This window comes from Mastomys coucha, unplaced genomic scaffold, assembly GCF_008632895.1.
Source record: "Mastomys coucha isolate ucsf_1 unplaced genomic scaffold, UCSF_Mcou_1 pScaffold3, whole genome shotgun sequence".
In the NCBI taxonomy this organism is placed as follows: domain Eukaryota; kingdom Metazoa; phylum Chordata; class Mammalia; order Rodentia; family Muridae; genus Mastomys; species Mastomys coucha.
Window position 1 is genome coordinate 70,397,530 of NW_022196909.1, and position 13,595 is coordinate 70,411,124.

The window sequence follows — 13,595 nt, forward strand, 5'->3', positions numbered from 1 at the left end:
AAAAGTTAAAAAAAAAAAAAAAGAAAGGAAAGTGTGACCACAAGTCTGTATCAAAAGCACGTGTGATCTGTGGTACCCGTGGAGAAAGAAAGGCTTACTAAAATTGTATGAAGTGGTGCACATTTTTAATCCCAGCACTCAGGAGGCAGAGACAGGTGGTATCTGTAAGTTTAAGGCCAGCCTGGTCTACATAGATGTTTCAGGCCAGCCTGAGATACATAGTCAGTCCCTGTCTCAAAAACAAACACAATAACTGTCCTTATTTTACCAGATTATATTGGCCTTCTGTAATATTTTCATATGGAGATCTTTAATACTGCTTTGACTTGTTATGATGTATGTCCCATAAATATTAATACATTAAAGATACAGTGATGGTTTGATGGAAAAAAAAAAGGACAAGATGTTAGTGGCTTCACATCATAGTTCACTGCTATGATATAATTACCAAATCTAAATATTGGCAGTGAATTATATAATGAAAACTGAATGAATTTGGTAAAATACCCTAATTTAAAGTGTTTTCACCAATATCTCTTCTTTCTGTTGACTATTTAACAGCACTCTGAAGCAGACCTCACCTACTCTCTGGTAAGCCAAACCATGCACCTTCTTTTTCTATACACCTGAACCAACCAACCTATGTGCATAACAGTTTGGGCTGCAGACCCTGTGGCAGAACATCAAACTAGGATCATGCTGTCTCAGTGGCGCAGGAAGAACTGATGGGTGGAAGAAGGAAAAATAGTTGCAGCAGGAAAAGTTTCATTGTCCCTTGAGGTCATCAAGATATTCACATATGTGGACAAGTACATAGCATATGTGCTACCACAAGCTGTCAGTTTTAGGTTTTCATTGTTTACATAAGTACCATGTATACTTCTCGTTCTGTGAATAGCAGCATTGGGTGGATGATGGGAAATACACAGAGTTCGCAGATTGTTTCTGTTAAGATAGTCATTTTCATAATATTCATTCTTCCAGTCCATGAACATAGGATACCTTCCCTTGTTCTAGTGTCTTTCTCAATTTCTTTCTTATTGGGCTTTGGGTTTTTACTGTAGAGGTTTTAACTTCATTGTACAGGCTTATCCAAAGTCATTTTTGGGGGGCTAGAGGAGTCTGTGTTGTCTTAGTTAGGATTTTATTGCTGTGAAGAGACACTATTTTCGTAGCAACTCTTCTAAAGGCAACCATTCAATTAGGGCTAGCTTACAGTTTCAAAGGCCCACATGATGCCGGTGGAGCCAAGAGTTTTACATGTTGACTGAAGGCAGCCAAGTGGGGAATGTCTTCCACACACAGCCAGGAGCTCTGGTTGCACACTGGGAGTAGTTTCAGTATAGCAAAAGTCAAAGCTCACCCCCACATTGATTCACTTCCTCCAACAAGGACACATCTCTTAATAGTGTCACTCCCAGTGGGACAAGCATTAAGATGCATGAGTCCATGGAGGCCAACCCTATTAAAACCATCACAGTTGTGAATGGGATTATTCCCCTAATTTCATTCTCAGTATGTTCATTTTTTATATCCAGGAAGGCTGCTGAGTTTGCATGCTCATTTTACAGCCTGTTACTTTGCTTTCAAGTTATATTTACTTTCAAGTATGTATTAGTTATAAGAGTCTGGTTGAGTCCTCATGGTCTCTAATGTATTGAATTGTATCATCCACAATTACTGGGACTTGGATTTCCTTTTGCCCATTTGTATCCATTTCATACTCCTTTAGTCTTATTGCTAGAGCTATGATTTCAAGTACTATATTGAATATGGGGGAAGAGACTCTTGTTTATGATTGTAGTGGAAATGCGTTGAAAGCATTTTCCCCCACGTAGTATAATGTTGGCTGTAAACGTGTCATATAAAATCTTTATTATGCTGAGATATATTCATTTTATCCCTAGTCTCTTTGGGCTTTTGTCATGAAGAGATGCTGGATTTTTTCAAAAGATAAGTCTGCTTTTATTGAGATCATGTAATTTCTACTCTTGAGCCCATTTGTGTGATGTATTGCATTTATTGATTTGCATATGTCTTAGTTTCTATCCTTATTGCAATGATAAATAACATAAAAACAAGGTAAGAGAGAAAGGGTTCCTTTTAGCTCGCAATTGAGCTACAGTCCATCATGTCATAGAAGTCAAGGCAGTATCAAGTCTAAGGACCGAGTCACATTGTATCTACTACCACAGAGGCTGGCTAACTGTATCCCAGTGCTGAGATTACAGATGGACACCAAAACGATCAACTCCAGTGATTAACTCACTTCATTTTATACCTTTCATTATTTTACTTTAAGGAGTGGTCTTGCCCACAGTTAAGAGGGTCTTCCCATATAAATTAAAATAGTCAAGATAATCTTCTATTGGCATTATCAGGAACTAAATAATCCCTTACAGATGTATGTGAAATCCTGTCTGCCAAATGATCCTGTCAACTTGACAGTTACTATCTATGATCACAGAGTGTATTGAACTATCTTTGTGTCTCTGGGATGAAACCAGTTGACTATACTAATAAGCTTTACCCTGTGTCCTTGAATTGAAATTTTTGGAGTGTTTTATTGAGTGCTTGTGCAACTGTGTTCATGAGGGAGGTTTAGTGTGTGTGTGTGTGTGTGTGTGTGTGTTTGCCCAACATGTATGTGTACACATGCGTATTTGTGTGTGCATGTAGACCACAGGGGACCCTTGAATAATATTTCTCAGGACCCATACATTTTACTTTTTGAAATAGGACCTTCTACTGTTTTAGGCTTTGTTGTCTTTCTCTTCCTCCCCAGAGATGGGATTACAAATGCACACAAATATTCCTGGATTCATGTTCTCATGACCATAAGCTCTTAACTGAATGACCTATTTTCCCTTTCCCTAATTTTCTTCCTGTGTCATGTGTTGTATGTTTTATCTTTATTTAGTTTGGGCATCATGGTAATATTGGCTTCTTAGAAAGAGTTCGGAAGTGTTCCTTCTTTTTATGTATCACAGAAGAGTTCAGATGGATTGGTGTTACTCTTTCATGATTCTGTTAGAATTCAAGAGCGAATTCATCTGGGTTTGTACTGGACTTACAGATGACTGTGAGCTAACATGGGTGCTGCAAATTGAATTGGAGCTCATAAATATTAGTCAACATTTTTAACTGCTGAGCCATCTCTCCAACACCCCCATGCAGTGTGTTGTATTGATTTAATTGGTATCTGTGCTAGTGTGTTCCTTTGAAACAGTTTTCTCTCTATTTCTATTGTTTAGGTAAGAGTTTAGTATCTTGTTTATTTTCAAAAAATAACTTTTGATACTTTGTGTTTGTTGTTGTTGCTATTGTTATTGTTGTTTCTATTCTATTGATCTTTGCCGTAAACTATACTTATTTCCATATACTGCTTTGAAATTTGACTAATTTTCTGGGACCTAATGTGTATCATTAATGTATTTTAATGTACACACTTGAGCAGTAAACTCACTTCTTGGGAACATATTTTGTTATACTGCATCAGTTCTCCTATGCAGTACTCATCTTTATATCAGTCTTGAATTTCTTTTTTTGTTGGTTTTTTTAATGATCTGTTCTTCATTCAATAAATTCAATTAATCTCCTTGAGTTTGTAAATGTTCTGTAGTTAATTTTGCTGTTGATTATTAGCATTCTATTGTGGTCAAATAATATGCAATTTTCTTGTATTTATTGAGACTTGCTTTGTGTCACATGAATAATTGCAGAGAAATTCTGAAGGTGCTTGGCAGAAATGTATGTCTGCACTATTTGCATATAATGTCTTGGGATGTCTATTAAATCCATTTGATCGCTGTTACCACTTAACTCACATATTTCTCTGGTTACTTTTTGTCAAAATGACCTAAACAGCCTGAGGTGTTGAAGTCACTATAAATTTCTCTCACTAGGTATTTGTAATCTTTGGCATTTCATCATTCCCCATTTACTTCACTATTTTCCCACCAGGGCTTCTTCCTTGCTGTGTCATTCTGCAGGAATCCTCACAGCATCTTCTCTGAAGATTGCTTGATGCTCAGTAAATCTTTTAGTCTATTCTTTCAGAATATAAGTTCTCCTGAGTTTTAAAGTTTCTTTACAAAAATCATGTGCCTGCCTTTATATGCTCTTGTAGATTTAAATATAATTTTTGTTCTGTATATTAAACATTTTTAACTATAGAATGTTCTTTTATTTTTTTCTGCTTATTACTTTAATCCTATCTGTACTTGTGCAGGTATCTTCCCCTGTATTTGGGAAACTCTCTGATATAATTTTTTTTGAGATAATTTTCTCTGCCTTTGGCATGAAGTACCTCTTCTTCTCTGCCCATGATGCATAGGTGTGTCCTTTCTATCATATTTTACGGATCTTTACTGCTCTGTTAACATGTTTTACTAATTTTTGTTTATCCCTGATTAAATGCTCTAATTCATTGTCTATTTTTAAGGCTTCAGATTTGGAACCCCTTCTGTACTATCCTATGCAGACTTCGTTTGGGGTGCATTTTTAGTTGACATTATTGATGTTTTCATTTCCAGTGTTTTAAGTTCGCTTTTTTGTTCATTATTTCTATCTCTTTGTAGAATTCTATTTTCCTGTACAATATTGAATTGCTCATTTAATTCCTATGTTTATTTGTGTTAGAATCTACTCTAGTGTTCATTTGTGTCCTGTTTGATTTCTTTGAATATTTTATAATCATTCTTTTGTGTCTTTTGTCTGAAGTTTCTTTGTATTCACTCAGATTAAATTGTTGCCTTAGTTTATCATGTTTCTTGTGATTTTACATTGGGGCTTACCTGACTCTGGTTAGGTTATTTATTTATTTTAATTTAAGGCATTCTTATTCTTTTGATGTATATACTCATAATGTTCAAGATAGACCAGATTATAGGATTGAGTTGAGATTTTCCTATTTCAGACAGCTTCTCACATTACCAGGTTAATTCTCAAAACTCCTCTGAAAGTAGAAAAATGTCTTAAAAAATACAAAGAGTAGGGCCAGTATGAAAATGTAGTGATAGTCAAATAAGTAATAACCACTCCTTAAACATCAATCATTTTAGAAAATTAAGCAGCAACAGTACTGTGAACACTGATATGTTAGCATAGTAAAATGATTGTTTTTAAAAATTACTTCCTATATTATAAAGAACAAACTAAAAGAAGAGAGCTAAATGTTTCAAGGAAAGAAATGATAAGAGATAAAAATTATAAGTGCCATATTCTGATAAATGCACAGTATACTGAAATATCAAACTATGTCCCATAAGTATATATAGTTATAATGGGAAAGTTGTGAGAGAATGAAAGTAAAAAACTGTAACTCTATAGGGCTGAGATTTTCATCATTTTATATACTACAATGAAGCTTAAAGTGTACAAACTTGCCCAAGTTTATGTGGATGTGAAAGCTGTGTACCTGAAGCATGTTCCAGTGTAATCCCTGTGCTCATCATTTACTTAAGAAAATTACATTTATTTGGATGGAGGCTTTGGGTATCTTTTTCCATCCTGTTGGTCATAGGTTTCAAATCAGGTCAGCATCCTTGCTGCCAATCACCTTTAACCACTGAGACATCTTGCTGTCCCTTCTTCACTATCATAATCAGTATATTACACAGTTTGTCTCTTCCTCACTGATAATACTGTCTCACTAAAGTAGTGACTAAACCTGAAACCTTGTGTAAAATACACTTTATGTTTTGTGTTACTCTTTTAGCAGTAATTGTTACCTAAAGTCCTTTGGAAATAGATTCATGAATGTAATTGCAATTAATGATGTTTATGTCTCAGTTTTACAAACTTTATGATTGGTTTTATTATTTAAAATTTTTGACTACTATAACGTATGAGAAAAAGAATTCCAATAAAGGAATTTATGTACTCATACTTAATGACAGCAATATTTTTCTTCTTTGGATCCTTAAATGTTTCTGCATGGTACACATATAATTCTGCCCTCTTATCCATTAAAATTCTTTGCTTCCCTCAGAGGTGTTTAGTCTGTTGAGTTCTATGATGTATTTTACATTGTTACATAGTTGAGTTCTATGATGTATTTTACATTGTTATATAGTTGAGTTCTATGATGTGTTTTACATTGTTACATAGTTGAGTTCTATGATGTATTTTACATTGTTACATAGTTGAGTTCTATGATGTGTTTTACATTGTTACATAGTTGAGTTCTATGATGTGTTTTACATTGTTACATAAATGGCCGGTCTGTGTGTTTGGTTTTCTAGCCTCTGATACCCTCTAAGGTCATATTTGATATTTGCTCATGGAGATAGCACTGAGATATTTAGCTCTTCTATTTTTACTTTTTGTTTACATCTTTAAAAACAAACCATCTTTCAGAGACAGGCAAATTTCACATGGAGCTTCTGCAAGTTCCCTGAAGCCCTCTTTCTTTGGTTCTTATAAGAAACCTAATTTTCTGTTCTAGAGAGATTTGGGGCTTTGACTCTGTGGAATCCTTCCTGTTCCTGCTTTTGCTACAAAGTCAGTTCTCCAAGGGCAGAACACCATGTAACATGTATTCACCCTTACCTTCAGTTTAATAAATATTTACTGAATTATAAAAGAATGAACTATAATAAGATGACTAGTACCCCAATCCACTTGAAGATACATACCAGTTCTTATAGGGCGATTTTACATTTATGACTGAAGCAGGAAACACAGATATTTGTGTAAGGAAGATTTATTTATAATAAAATAAATAAATCTTGATTATAAGATTTAGTTAGGTATTAGTGTTTGTCTAATCAAGGATGCCTCAACATAGGGTTACTTAAGGAGATGGAGATGCCTAGCTCAAGTGAACACAAGGGACCCAAACAAAAACAGTAGAATCCAAAGTTTTTATGGCACTCTTTCCATTTGTACAAATATGAAATCTACGTTTAAAAAAAAAAGCAACTGGGCTCTTGGTGTGGGTTAGACTCTGTTCTGAGTGTGTCAGCCACTTTATTCATTCACTTCATAAGGCAATGTTGAGTAAGCATAGCCATAGACCTAGGTTTGGTGTAGAAACTAAGAGTCTAAGAATCGTGTTAGAAAGTAATACTTTTGTTAACACAGAGATTTCTAGTCAACCCTAGGTTGCCTTTGCTCTTGTTTTTGATTTTGTGTGTTTTTGTTGGTTGGTTGGTTTGTTGGTTGGTTGGTTGGTTGGTTGGTTGGTTGGTTGGTTGGTTGGTTTGGAGATGGAGTATAATGAAGTCTAGTTTGGCCTTGAACATACCAAGTATCCAGGGAATTATGACCTTGAACTTCTCATTCTCATGGCAACTCCTGCCAAGTACTGGAATTACATGTGTGAGCCATCACATTTGATTTTATGTAGTGCTAACTAAATCCAAGGTTTTATACACACTAATCAAACAATTTGGTAGTGAAACATATCCCTAGTCCCTTTCATTGCTCTCCTTAGGTGCTACTGTCATATGTTCTGTTCCACCCAATGCCTAGGTCAGGGATGTTGGCTCTGACTTTATCTGACTTTATACTCTGATCATCAGATGCCTATGGTGACACTCTGGTTACCCCTTGGGTTAGGATGGGGGGGTAATCTGCATTGTGAAGTGGAAACTTAAGGGTTCTTGGGAAAGTCAGTTGGATGTTGTTTTGCTGGGGCAAACATGTGAAGGGGTGTTTTCCTGAAATGGATACACTAAGGCAGACCCATGAAAGAACATTGTACTGAAGCAGACATCATAGAAATAATGTTCTGCAAAAGCAAACACATGAAAGTACACATGATGAAGAATTCTTTACCAGTGACACTGCATAGTATTGGTCTGCCTTACACTGTGCAGTTGAGCTGCATTTGTCAGGACTCTATAGAGAGAAACACACCAAAAACTTCTGGTGGTATGCTGTAGTTTCTCGCCTCTTTCTCAGACTCAGGATGATTGGCAGAGACAGCTGAGACAGGTGCACATGCTGAAGCAAGACATGTGTAGAGGCAAGACCTGTGGAGGACATGTGATGTTTGGAGACAGACAAACAGACTTGGCTTGCTTATAGAGCTAGCTGCGCAATAATTGTGGGTCTTGCATCTTCATTGACGTTCGATTTCTTGAGGGAGACACAGAGGAGAGCTCCTGGCTTTCCTCCTGGTCCCTCCTGTTAAATAGAGCCCAGGCTGAAGCCTGGCTATCTATAGTATGTAGTGCCACTGCTGCTGACTCCCGTTTGCTATCTCAACTCTGCCGAACTGAACTAGTGTTGCATCTGTGAAGTGTTTGCAAGTGGATAGAGCTACCTCTACTAACCCGTGAACTGAACTGCCAATTTCCAGACAACACATACAGGAGTTGCTCCAAAGAACCTTTCTAAATAGGTCAACTTTCCCAGTATCCTTTATTTTCCACTACCTCTGGTGGGTAGTGGACTAAAAGGGAGGTTAAAGCACTTAAGAATCATCATTAAAAGTTAACTTTGTAGCAATTAAAGTTACAATATTGCCTTTTAAAAAAGGGAACTTATGCTTGTACAGAACTCTCTTTTAAGAGCCAACTTTGGCTATATCTATGTTATGTCCAAGTCCAATTCTATTTTAAGAGTCCATGTAAATCTTTCAAGTCTATAACTTCATATCTCCTGAGTTAGACATCAGTGCTGCCAATCCCTGATACTATTAATGATACTCTGTTACGCTTGCAGACAGGAGTCTAGCATGGCTGTCCTCTGAGAGGCTCCATCAAGCAGGTGACTCAGACAGATACAGACACCTACAGCCAAACAGTGGCTGGAGCTTGACCCTTATGGAAGAATAGAAGGAAGTGTTATAGGCCCTGACATTGATAGAAACTCTACAGAAGACCAGCAGAGTAAACTAACCTGGACCCTTGGGGCTATCTGAGACTGAATCACCAACTAGAGAACTTACACGGGCTGAACCTAGGTCTCCTAGCACATATCTATTAGATGTGCAGCACGGGCTTAAGGTGGGTCCCGAACAGCTCTATCAGGAGCTATCCCAAAAGTTATTTCCTATACATGGAATATGTTCTTCTAGCTGGCCTCCCTTGTCTGGCCCCAGCGGGAGTGGATGTGCCTAACCTGGAAGACTTGATAGGCCAGCTGTGAGAATACCCAGGGGGTCCCACCTCCTCAGAGGAGAAGAGCAGTAAGAGGAAGGATTGTGGGAGGGAGTGACTGGGAGGGGACAGTGTGTGGGATGTAAAGTGAATAAGTAAAATAAATAAATAAATAAATAAATAAATAAATATCAGTGCTGAGTCAAATTGACAACTTCACCTATAAGCCTTGGCACATTATTGGTGCAAACTGTAAATATTTGAATGCTAATTAATATAAAACTAAGAGACTCTATGCCCAAAGCCTGAATGCTGTTTTGGGAAGAGAATAGACCATCATAATAGGCAGCTTGTATTGTTTTCATACAATACAACCAGTGATAGTCTTTTGAAATCACTTTTTCATCCCCTGCTCCTGCCCCACTGAAAGCTGCCTGAGAGACTCACACATGCAAATCTCCCTTTAAAACTATTTCCTATCTGCCTGATTCTTCAGAAAAAAGCACTGTACTGTAGATAATAACTGACCTAGAAATATATGTATGCCACCCTCTTGTAAGAGCATCCCACCCTTAGTCAAGCCAAACCTTTGCCATCCTTGTGCTATGTGTTTTCTACACACATCCTCAGGAACAAACCCAGGTGTCCCAGGGCTTGAGGCAATCATCCCTCTTGCACCCTGATCATAAGTGTCCATGTCTAGGACTTCTCTTTATTGAAGTACTCAAGGTTTGCTTTAGTGCACGAGGCATGCAAAATGCCTAACAGTCTAATGCCTAACCATACACATTCCTGGAGCCACCTAGACCCTCCTTGTAGATTAAGAGATGTATACCAACAGAGCCATCCTATTAAACAGCTAGGAACATAGGCTTTTATGCGTTTGCTATATTTTACTAGTTCCAGTCATTTACTTGAGAAGTACAGGTTAAGGATGTTCCACAGGCCATTCCACTTTCCCCGAGTGTTTAAACTGAGTGACATGTTACTGCCACCTACAGGAGGCCTGCAGTCATTGCCACGATAGCTTGTCTGAGTGTCTTATCATTAATTGCCCTGGCACCCCTTTGACAAATGAGATCCTTTGAGTATGTAATCCCTTCCTCACATATGTACTCACTCATAACCCCACCCTGTCACAGAAAAGAAGCCTCTCTATCAATGGGGCGCTGCACTTCCAAAGACAAAGATTCGATGGACTCCTTAAAAAGGGACTAGTGGGGCTGGTGAGATGGCTCTGTGGGTAAGAGCACCGACTGTTCTTCCTAAGGTCCCGAGTTCAAATCCCAGCAACCACGTGGTGGCTCACAACCACCCATAATGAGATCTGACGCCCTCTTCTGGTGTGTCTGAAGACAGCTACAGTGTACTTAATTATAATAACAATAAACATATTTAAAAAAGAAAAAAAAGGGACTAGTGCCCCATCACCACAATACTTCCTGACCTGGCTGACCATACCTTCTGTTTTTCTGAATATCACTTTAAAATGGGCAGGGACCCTTAGCCTTCTGTGTTTAGTGCTCTAGACATGTTCTTACCTTTACAAAAGTGAAGTAAGGAAAGGGGCCATTTGAAAAGGGGCCTGTGAAGTTGGGAGGTGATGAATTCTAGCCAGAGCACTTTATATTCCTTCTCTGTGTATGGAGTGCCTTCTCTGGTGTAACAAGAGCTAATTTTAAGGACAAAGCTCATGGAGACCATTTAGATATGGATGTCCCTCTGTAGCTCACAAGTTAAATCTTAGATTTGAAATTGGTCCAGACAACTCTTTGGTGCACATACAAATGTGAGTGTTTCTGAGACTTGCAGAAAACCTGGTTATTAGGGTTACACCAAACATATTAAAAGTATATTAACCACCACTACACCAAACCTGAATCAAAACAAAAACAAACCAAACAAACAAACAAAAAAAACCCAAAACCTGGTGCTAAAGCTTGTCAATCTCAGGGCTCAGGCGTGACTCCATTACAGAAGCAAAGACTTTAACTCTTTGTCCTTAAACAAAGCAGGAACCTAGCTGGGCTAGCATCATGCCCCAGTTGGCTGGGCTAGCATCATGCCACAGTGCACTGCCTGCAGACTTGTTTCCATTTCACAATTTCATCCAACAACATGTTATAAACTGTGGCTTTGGGAAAATATGATTTCCCTTAGAGTACTTTGAAGAATTTAAACATTTTTCTGTCTAATTATGATTATCCTGAAGACAACTGAACTCTTTCTTTTTTCTCTGTTTGGAAGAGGAAATCCATATCTTAGTTAAGGAAACCTACCAAGCTTTCTAGATGAGCAAAGGGATCAGAAAAATTTCTAGGTGTTATAGATATATTCTCTACATAAAAATAGAAATTTCCTGCAAGTTTGTCCAGACAATGAACAGAAGTGGAAAGGTGTGGTGTCAAAGGGGTTTGGGAATAGGACAGAGGTAGTGCCAATAACAAAGAAAGTCCCTGGGCATCCAAACTTTTCTGCTGCTAGGTAATAATTGAGAATGGCTGTGGAGGGCAGAATAAGCCACACTGGTCCAGTATGCAGATAATCTTGCCATAGCTGTGAGATTAGTAAGAACTTGACAGTTCCAGTCACTTAACCCTCATTGACAACATACACATGAAGATCTGATTAGGGAGTGCTTTCTACTGGCACCTGGGGACAGATATTTTGCCTAGGGGCCTCTCATCCACTTCTCATGCCATTTATATCATACCAGCTAACGATGACTTACAGCAGTGAGTGCAACAAATGATTCTGTTTAAGTGATACCATTATAACAGTTCAGATGTACTATAATAGAGAAAAGATGCTCTCTGTTGCATAACAAAGCTTCTCTAACATGTAAAGAGGGATGCATGCTTTAACTTTAATGCCCCTTGCCTTAATGACCTAGATCTGTTATAACATGTGTCTGATGGAGACCAGAAATAAACGGAGGGAATTATGTGTGTTTTGCTAGCAGAGGATCTTGCCAATGGCTTTGAGATATAATCATTTTGGAGGATGGTCTCTTCATTAGCAACAGAAGGCTTGCAGCCATTAAAGTTGCACCAAAGACTTGAATTATTAAAAGTTGAAGCGTGATCAGGAGTGGAGACAGCAAACCTCCTCCTCTGCATAATTACTCTGTGTCAGGAGGTATGTGCATCTTACCCGATGCAGAGCTGCTCTTCTTTGCCTTGGGATTTCTACTTCTTTTGTGAGCTCTGAGGATCATGGCCATTCTTCAGTTTTCTCTGGTCTAGAACATCAGGAAGGAAAGAACAGATGGGGACGGGGCCTTGGGTACTCAGCAGGAGCACCAGTTTCCAGATATCTTCTCATTATTTTACCTCCCTACTGTGCCAGCTGCTATTTCCCTTGACAGAAAAGGCTTCCCATCTCATTTTCAAGGAACTAGGCATTTTCATGTAATGAAGCTGGGCTCTGATCTTGGGAATCATTCTGTGTAATTCACCTTCAGACTTCTCTCACCTCAGCTTCCTGCAGCCACTAAATTAAAAGGCAGCATGAGTTCATGTAGTATGTAGGGGATGGCTTCTGAGGCCAGAGGCATCTGGCTTCTTCCCAACAGCTCAAAGCTGTTTTTTTCTATTTTATTATACCCTGATCCTCACACCTCACCTACCCCACCTTTATCTGTAGGTTATAAAAAGGTTCTCACAGGCTAATGCTGAAATGATGCTGTCTTTCTCCTGTAACCCACTCAAGGCTCAGAGCAATGAAAGCATTCCCATTTAGAAACAGGAAGGCAGCTTTTCAAATCTGTCCTTTCAGTAGTAGTTCACCCTGTGAACACTGATATGCATTTATTCCTTTAGTCTTTGTCATAGGATCCTCTCTGAACTCTGTTGCAAATATTCAGATTCCCTGTGATAGATTATGCTCATTATGAGAACCTCCTACAAAGCTTTAGGTTAGGGACTTCTGAAAGGCTAACAATGTGAAATTTCTGCCTTAGAACTCAGTATTATCTTCCAACAAGAAAAGGAGAGCTGTGGATTGAGTTTACTCTCGAGGCTTGTAATTCATCAAAGAATACCCATATAACACAACCTCAGTAAAACACTGGCAGTGAAGCTCAATATAGCTCTATGACTACTGAGGTTTTTGTATACCAAAAATGTTATCCCTTCATTCATCACCTCATGGGTATTATGAACCAAAATAATTCAGTGTACCATTTTTCTTGGTTTTGCTTGTCATTATAGCAAAGTATCAAACCTAATGAATATTGTGGGAACTTTCTGCTTGATAGCTGAACCATCACAAGCATGGCCTGATGATCCCACCTAAGGCTGGCATCTGAAGTGAGGGAAGTCTTATGGATATGACCTTTACTTGCACTACCTATAGGTAGCAAGTGATAGAGTGAAATTGCAATTACAATAGTTTTACTGGAAATAGAATAATTGTTACAGAGGGTAATATTATGATTTCCAGTTTATTCTCAAAATACTAGAAAGGCTCCTAGACCTTTTTGTTGGACATTATAACTTAAACCAGTGATGGACTGTGTCCTTAATGGATAGGGTAGTTGAGTAA

General features: G+C 38.1%; 1 protein-coding gene across 4 annotated transcripts in view; it reads left to right on the forward strand.

The window, feature by feature from the left end:
- St6gal2 (ST6 beta-galactoside alpha-2,6-sialyltransferase 2) overlaps positions 1 to 13,595 on the forward strand; it is an 86,925-nt gene that overhangs the window by 28,392 nt on the left and 44,938 nt on the right. The window contains exon 2 of one of the 4 annotated variants that reach the window (XM_031346990.1): positions 562 to 591. The exons of the other annotated variants lie outside the window; for them this stretch is intronic. The gene's annotated coding sequence lies outside the window, so the exon portion shown is untranslated. The remainder of the gene's footprint in view (positions 1 to 561; positions 592 to 13,595) is intronic. 4 annotated transcript variants of the gene reach the window in all.